General features: G+C 35.9%; 1 long non-coding RNA gene across 2 annotated transcripts; it reads left to right on the plus strand.

Annotated features, from left to right (window-relative positions):
- The first annotated feature begins 637 nt into the window (after positions 1 to 637).
- Positions 638 to 4,610, plus strand: LOC130461260 (uncharacterized). Of its 2 annotated transcripts, XR_008921688.1 has the most exons (5): positions 638 to 953; positions 2,026 to 2,108; positions 2,656 to 2,957; positions 3,545 to 3,700; positions 4,336 to 4,610. It is a non-coding gene; the product is annotated as an uncharacterized lncRNA (long non-coding RNA). The 2 variants fall into 2 exon arrangements; XR_008921687.1 differs by lacking the exon at positions 638 to 953 and having other exon boundaries at positions 1,591 to 2,108.
- Positions 4,611 to 7,380: the final 2,770 nt, after the last annotated feature.

Below are 7,380 nucleotides of genomic sequence, written 5' to 3' on the forward strand. Positions count from 1 at the left end.
CTATATCCAGACTCTATCTCCTCCTATAGTTCGTTTGTCTTTGCTATCTCAATTCGTAAGAAACGTCGTCGATTGCGCAGGTATATTTCTAATCTATTCGTCAATTAACATGTCTGTGGTGTTGGGGTTTGTGTATGGTTCAAATCGCCAGATCTGGAGTTGATTTAGCAATTTTTTCTATGTTGGTGTATACCTATTATTTTTGGTCCATTTCGTTAATTGTTTGGGGGAAATGATTGGTTTTTTTTAGGGTTTGTTCGAATGATTGAGTTTTTTTAGGGTTTGTTCGAATGATTGGGTTTTTTTTGGGTTTGTTAAGTATAAGATACTTAACAAATTATAATCTGTTAATTTGTTTATTAAATTTTTCAATTGAAACAGATGAAAAAGGCTAGCAAGCCTCGGATTATGGATAAACAAATTATACAAGTGAGACGATCTCCTCGAGTTGCAAACAATCCTGCTCCTGTTTATGTTGAAATTTCATTGCCTCGGTTTTCTTCACCCAGAAAATGAGTAACCTAATTTTTCAATTAAATTTGATGAAAAAATTAAATTTGGGGGGTTTTTTTTGTTGAATTTGAATGGGGTTACAAAATTAATGTTGGGTATGTAGGAATTATGGAATAGTAAAAGCAAGAGATTTCTCAAATCGAGTAATAGCAAGCGATGATGTGAGAGAATACACAATTGAAGAAGCAGAGAAGCTGAATGCTAAGCTTGAAGAAGAGGGTTTTCCTACTCTTGTTAGACCCATGCTTCCTTCACATGTTATTGGTGGTTTGATTTGGCATCCCTAATTTTGACGTCTGCGGATTTGGTTTTCTCTAAGGTTGCTGAGAAAGGTAGCTCCTCTGTTGGTTTCGTCTTTTGGAATTTCATCGGTTTCTTGATAAAGTATTAATTGACGAAATGAATTGATTGATTTTGAGGAAAGAACAAGCGCATATGAGGTATAATCTTGTTTGATTTGTTAAATTTATGCAACTATTGAAAACTTTGTTGGATTTGTTGTTTAAATATTATGGTAAATGTTGTTTGTAATTAATTTAATTAGTTGATTTACTGATGCCTATGGTTCATGTAGTTAATTTCTTTGTTTAATTGATTGAAGAATCTAAATTTGTGTTTGAATCTGTATGAAATAATCTGGGGTTCAGAAAACTAGGGTTACTTTGTTCTTGCTTATTTAATTTGATACAAAGTATGAGGTTTTCTAGCTTCATACCTTTGCTATTTATAGGTTTTAATTTATATTCCCTGTGCTATTTTGCAAATCTTGCTGAAGTAAATCTTGTGATGTGAATAAGGGTTGCATTTAGGTTTCTTCTCCATGCATTATGTGATGTGAATAAGGGTTATAGAGTTATAGCTGTTCTTACTGTCATGTCTTTTCTGCCAGACCCTTTACAATAGGAGTCTATACAATATTGGTATTCGTTTTATTCCCATAATTTGCTATTGAATTATCGTTTACTAAAAAGTAGAAACTAGTGGTTTAAAACTTAAAACTGAAGGAAACTCTAGGAATAAAACAGATACCAATAGATCTAGTGCTTTTCCGAGTGAATACTAACAGAAACTGTTCACTTATAGTTAAAAACTACTTACATGAAATAGATAAGGAAGCAACTCTTTTGCTCAGCTGAAAGTGAATTATAACACTCACTGCACTGCTTTTACTTATATGTTGTGTTTACAGAATCTCATTAAACTGTATTCTATTATAAGGTGCATATTTGCACGTCTGAGTAAATTGGTATGTGAAGGTTTTATCTCATCAGGGGGGATTGGATGTGTCTTAGATTTTCTCCAATGTTTTAAGAACTTTTCTGTGGTCCTTGCGAGAATAGTTGTTGTTCAGACTTAGAGCTCACCCTTCACCACAAAAGAACTTCAAAAAAGATTTACTTCAGCAATTTATATTCCCTGTGATTTGCTTTGACATCTTGTTTGTCCTGTATTCTCCTTTTCAGTTTATAAATATCCATTTACTCTGAGTTTTTTTAATCTCTCTTTTTTCAGACGCATGAAACACATGGTGCAGCCCTCCCCTTCAGCTCCAGTAGTAACGGGCAACGATTCCCATTCTAGTCCTTCAACTTCAGGTATGGATACATGCTTATGATCAAATCTCAGTTTTCCTCAACATTTGACTGCATCAACACTTGACACACTTCAGTTAATCCTTGATAGAACTGAAAATTGATGAAAGGTGTGTGCTTTCACCAACTTAAAACGTTCTTATCCTCTGAAGGCAATTTTTGTGTTGGAAAATAACTCAAGGTTTTTAATAAAAAGGAAAGAAAGGCATTTGTGACATTTTCTTTTAATAAATCTGCGAGGAGTTCCTCGTGTTAATGGATGTTTTGCTGTGGCTATGGCTATTGGGGATGTGCCTTTTAAAAGGTGAGTTTTACTCATAAAAGAAACTGAACCCTGCGGCAAAAACCACAAAATCTTGGTTCTTTGGTATGCTCTTTTTCCCCCTCTGGTGGGAGGTTTCAAACTGCTTCACAGTGACATTCTGAAGTCAGGATGATTGTGGTTTTTTAATTGTTTTATGTTCTTCTGGTCTGTGCATATATTATTTGATAGTTTCTATAAAACTGTTTAAGGATCATATATATATATATATTTTTTAATGGTTTCCAGGTATGGTGTTATAGCTGCTCCTGAGATTACAGGTTGGCAACTCCTGAATGACAATGATAGGCTGATAGCTACCTCATAGCTGCGTCTGATGGTGTTTTTTAGGGGCAGGACACGCAAGATGTCTGTGATCTGCTGTGGGAAGTCCAGAATGATGACCTCTCAGGATCACATGTCTCTCCACCCTGCTCAGATTCTTTAGCTGATTGCATAATAAGCGTTGCCTTTGAGAGAGGGAGTGTAGATAATATGGCCGCTGCTGTGATTCCATTAAGATTAGAGTTTGTCGAATACCTCTTTGAATGGTAAGTTTATTTTTTTTTTATTTTTTTTATTTTTATTTTTATTATTATTATCATTTCTCTTACGTTGTGTGCAGCTATCGGAAAGCTCCGGAGTAAGGCTAAATTACACTTCCTCCATTAAAAAAAATATTAATTGCAATCTTTCTCTATTTGGAAGCTTCATATTTACTGAAGTTTTCCTTATATGCACATGATATCTTTCTACTCTCTCCTCATCACATGGTCCCCTCTAATTTTTTCTCTCTGTCTCTTCCTCATCTCACGGGATCCCATAATACCATGCATCCCCTACATGTTGCATAATAAAGAACAGAGAATGTATATCTCAATTCTTATCTACTCCATGAATAGAACATAGGCGTGTCTATACACCTCTACCCCTGGCTTGCTACAATGAACCTTTGAAATGTATTTTTTTTTCTCCAAATGTTTTGCTGCTGTTATATCGGACCTTTGACGATGTATCTCCTTCAAGGGGTTCATTCAAAAGAATGCAAGTATCTAAGCTTAGAGTGTCTCGAGACTTGAATCCCTTTGTTACTTGAGTTTATCTTTAATGACTTTTTCATCTATGCTGCTCCTGGCAGGTTGGAAGGATGAATGGTGTTTTATTTGTGAATTTAAAAATCTTATGCTGAAGGGAAGGGAAGGGAAGGTTACACTCCGTTATCCCCTATCCGAATCCCCTCTAACATTAGCCATCTTGGTCACGGAAGAGAAGAAGATGCCTATGAATTTTTGAGGTGAGAAAAGTTCTTGTCTTTTAAAGTTCTCCTCGAGTGTTACATAATCATAGAGGGATTTATTGTTCCTGTTACTGAGAGGACAGGTATGTTGTTGATACTATGCAATCAGTTTGCGTGGAGCTGGCTGGATTTGTTATAAATTGTATTTTTCCTGTTGGGCCAAGTCTGTTTGTGGATTCTTATGTTGTAAAGTATTGACGTAGTCATCTTTTGTGTGAGATCTGAGGCATCGAAAGTTATCTCTTAAAACTTAAAAGAATTATAAGGTCAGTAGTCTTGTCACCCTACAAATAATTAAAAAGTCATTACATTTGCGCAATTAATTATATGAGACCGTTCTATACAGGATTCCATTTTTTACATAGTACACTCATGTCATATGGGGGGGGGGGATGACACTGTTATTGTTTATAATGTTTCTGATTTGTGATTAATGGTAGGTATGCCTCTGAATCTTTGCTGATAGAGTATGGAGATGGTTTTTTATACTCTTCTTATCTTCTTGATGCTGAGTTATGTTTGGTCCTAATTTTAGACTATTAGGACATTGTCATTAGTTTCTTGAATGTTAAAATGTGATATTTAATTTGTATTTAATCTAATGTTTAATTTAAATTTCTGTTTTTGTAAAGGTCTACACTCCGAGGATTGCGCCTTATGCGAGGAATTTGATGTGGTTCGTGAGCAATGGGCTAAGTTTTTTACCAGCAAGTATTTATTATTGGCTTTAGCGCGCTTGATCGAGTTGGTTTAGTTGTTATAGAATAAATTTTATATTAAAATGTATGTTTATGTTGAAATTGGAACATATATTTAAATGTAATATGTGCACTTTGGTTTTGGGATATATAGTATACAAAACTCCAGTTGTTGTTTTTATATTTGTTATATAGGTTGCGTTATTCTATTATTGTTTTGACAAGTTTCTATATTTGGTGCAAGGCACTCTAGGTATCCCTAAACAAAATTAGAATTTTCTCGCCAAAAGTGCTTTGTTGCAGCGTACATATATATTGTACGCTGCAACAAGCGAAAAAAATTTCGCAAAATTCCAGACTTGTTGCAGCGTACAAATAAATGTACGCTGCAAAAAGTTGAGTCTTTTGCAGCGTACATATATATGTACGCTGCAACAAGTCCAAATTTTTGCCAATTTTTTGGCACTTGTTGCAGCGTACATACATATGTACGCTGCAAAAAACCCCTTTTAGCAGCGAACATTGTACGCTGCAACAAGTTCAGACTTGTTGCAGGCCCCCCAGTTGCAGCATACGATGTACGCTGCAACAGGGGTCTAAAAGCCCGCTGCAATAAGGGTTTTTTCTACTAGTGTTTGCTCTTGTTCACGCATAGCCCTACCCCGCGCGTCTGCCTGTGCTGTGCTGCTGCTTGTGCTTGCTGCCCACACGCAACACAAGTTGCGTTGTGTGTTGTCGTTGTTGTTGATCGATTTTTGTACTCCGAGTTGTTTTCTAGTGAGTCATGATTCGCACAGTGGCCCCCTTACTTAGGTATTCCAGGTACGTACATAACTAAGGTGACCACCCATCCCTTGAGGACTTTATGAAGTATATTGATTGTGAATCATGTGAACTTAAAGTGTTGATAATTCATGTTTGATGATTGGGAATGAATATGGTATTATTCTGGATTCATGTTTGATATTGGGAACGAACATGTTATTATTATTATGGAATCATGTTTGATGTGTGAACAAGCATGTTGGGAATTGTTAATGAATCTATGTATCCTACGTGAATGAGCATGTTATGGATTGGTTAATGCTTTATAGATTCTATTGAACTATCATGTTATGGACTTTTATAATCGTTGAATTATGTCAAGCATGTTGTTCAAGTTGGTATGCATGTATGAGTGTTGCGCATGCAAGTTATTATGATTATGCTATAGTACGAGATGTCTAGCATACATTGAGCCTATTGAATATTGTCGGAGTGCAAAGTTTATTCTACCGCAAGTGTAGAATATGTTAGAGAGTGTATGTGAATTGAACTAAGGACTATTCGTGCTAAGGGCACACCCCGCTTGTTAATAGGCAATGTCGGGTTATCTCAAACAGTGTTTTTGAGAAGGAACAATGGGAGTAATTTCACTTGAGTCCTATGTTTGATCACAAGTCCTAAAGGATTAAAATGAAGCGTCATTTTTGGATTGTTTAATTGTTTGCATGTTATGTCTTGAGTCGCCTTGAACATAACATACTAATTAACGTAAAGTGTAACCCGAATGAGCTTCAAAACTCTTGGAACGTATATACCTCGAGTATGAACAATGGGGGGAGTCTTGCCGGAAAACTTGTACTCCTTGAATGATACAAGACGTTATTTCATTCTTTCTTTTTGTGCCGTTGTGCATTGGAATTCCCTTGGTATGGCCCGACTGTAGGTAGGAGTCCGACTTATTATTATTTGGTGTATGGTTGGCTCCCATCACCCTTTTCTTTCCTTTTGAGGATACTTTATTTTACCCGTTAGAAGCTACTTCTTTATTAAACCGTGAGTCAAGAGTCGTGTCAAGTGTCGAGTCTTCTCTCCATGTTTACTTGTTTATTTAATTGGCTTTTACATGTGGATTATTAATTCGTTGAGTGAAGCATGTTAGGATAGAATGTTATTCTAGCTTGTTCGTACTCAGCTTTCGCTGACTTCGTGCTTCATGTCTTTTGGTCATGGCCTTCGCCTTAATGACCCTATGATCCATCATTGCATTTGCTTTGTTGGGGAGTAGGTTTTAATAAGCAGGTTTGTAGAGATAACTTGCGGGAGAAGTTATCATGGGAATCGTGTTGAGGGTTTATTTTCTTCCGTATTTTATAAACTCTATTTAATTTCTAGTCATGACTACTACTTAATTTATTTAGACTATAATTAATGGATTTTAAATTATTTAATACTTTGGTGTGGACTTTGATGGTTCCAGGTTGTTTTAATGACCATTAACTATTTAATATGTTTTGAAAGTTAGTTAAATTCCACTGCGTAATTCTGGTAAATAGCCTTAGCCGTTATCACGGTGGCGGTAATATCTTGGTAATTCCTTTGTTTAAAGTTGGAAAATGTTTTATAAAAAGCAAGGAATTATTAGGGTGTTACAAAGTAGCTCAAGGCGATTGATCAATCCAACCATCTTCTTCGTATGAGCTTTTATTTGTGTTCCAGCAGTCATCTCGGCATCAATGACTATTCCCCTTCCCCTTGCCTTTTGTGTTTCTACCTCAAAGCAACAACCCAACGGAGCATTAAGCTTAAGATCCCCAAATGAATGTACCAATTCAAAGACATTTTGGTCAACGTGTTGACCACTATTTTGAAATCTACCACGAAATATATCCCTAAGATTGCTTAGAAGTGCCCATGGTTCATATGCAATAAACATAGCACCCTAATATTTGGGGATTGACCCAAGAATAAGATCCATCACTAGCGACATGTGGTTCGCCCATGTACAATGCTTTTCAGGAGTCATCACTACAAAAAAAAATCTCGTATAGCAACGGATATATAGCGACGGATTTATATCCGTTTCTAATTTAGAGACGGAATATTCAACATCCGTCTCAAAATTTATTTAGAGACGGATATTGGATATCTGTCGATACTTTTATCGAGGGATTTATAAATCCGTCTCTAATTTAGGGACGGATTTCAAAATCCGTC

Source organism: Spinacia oleracea, chromosome 5, assembly GCF_020520425.1.
Source record: "Spinacia oleracea cultivar Varoflay chromosome 5, BTI_SOV_V1, whole genome shotgun sequence".
In the NCBI taxonomy this organism is placed as follows: Eukaryota; Viridiplantae; Streptophyta; class Magnoliopsida; order Caryophyllales; family Amaranthaceae; genus Spinacia; species Spinacia oleracea.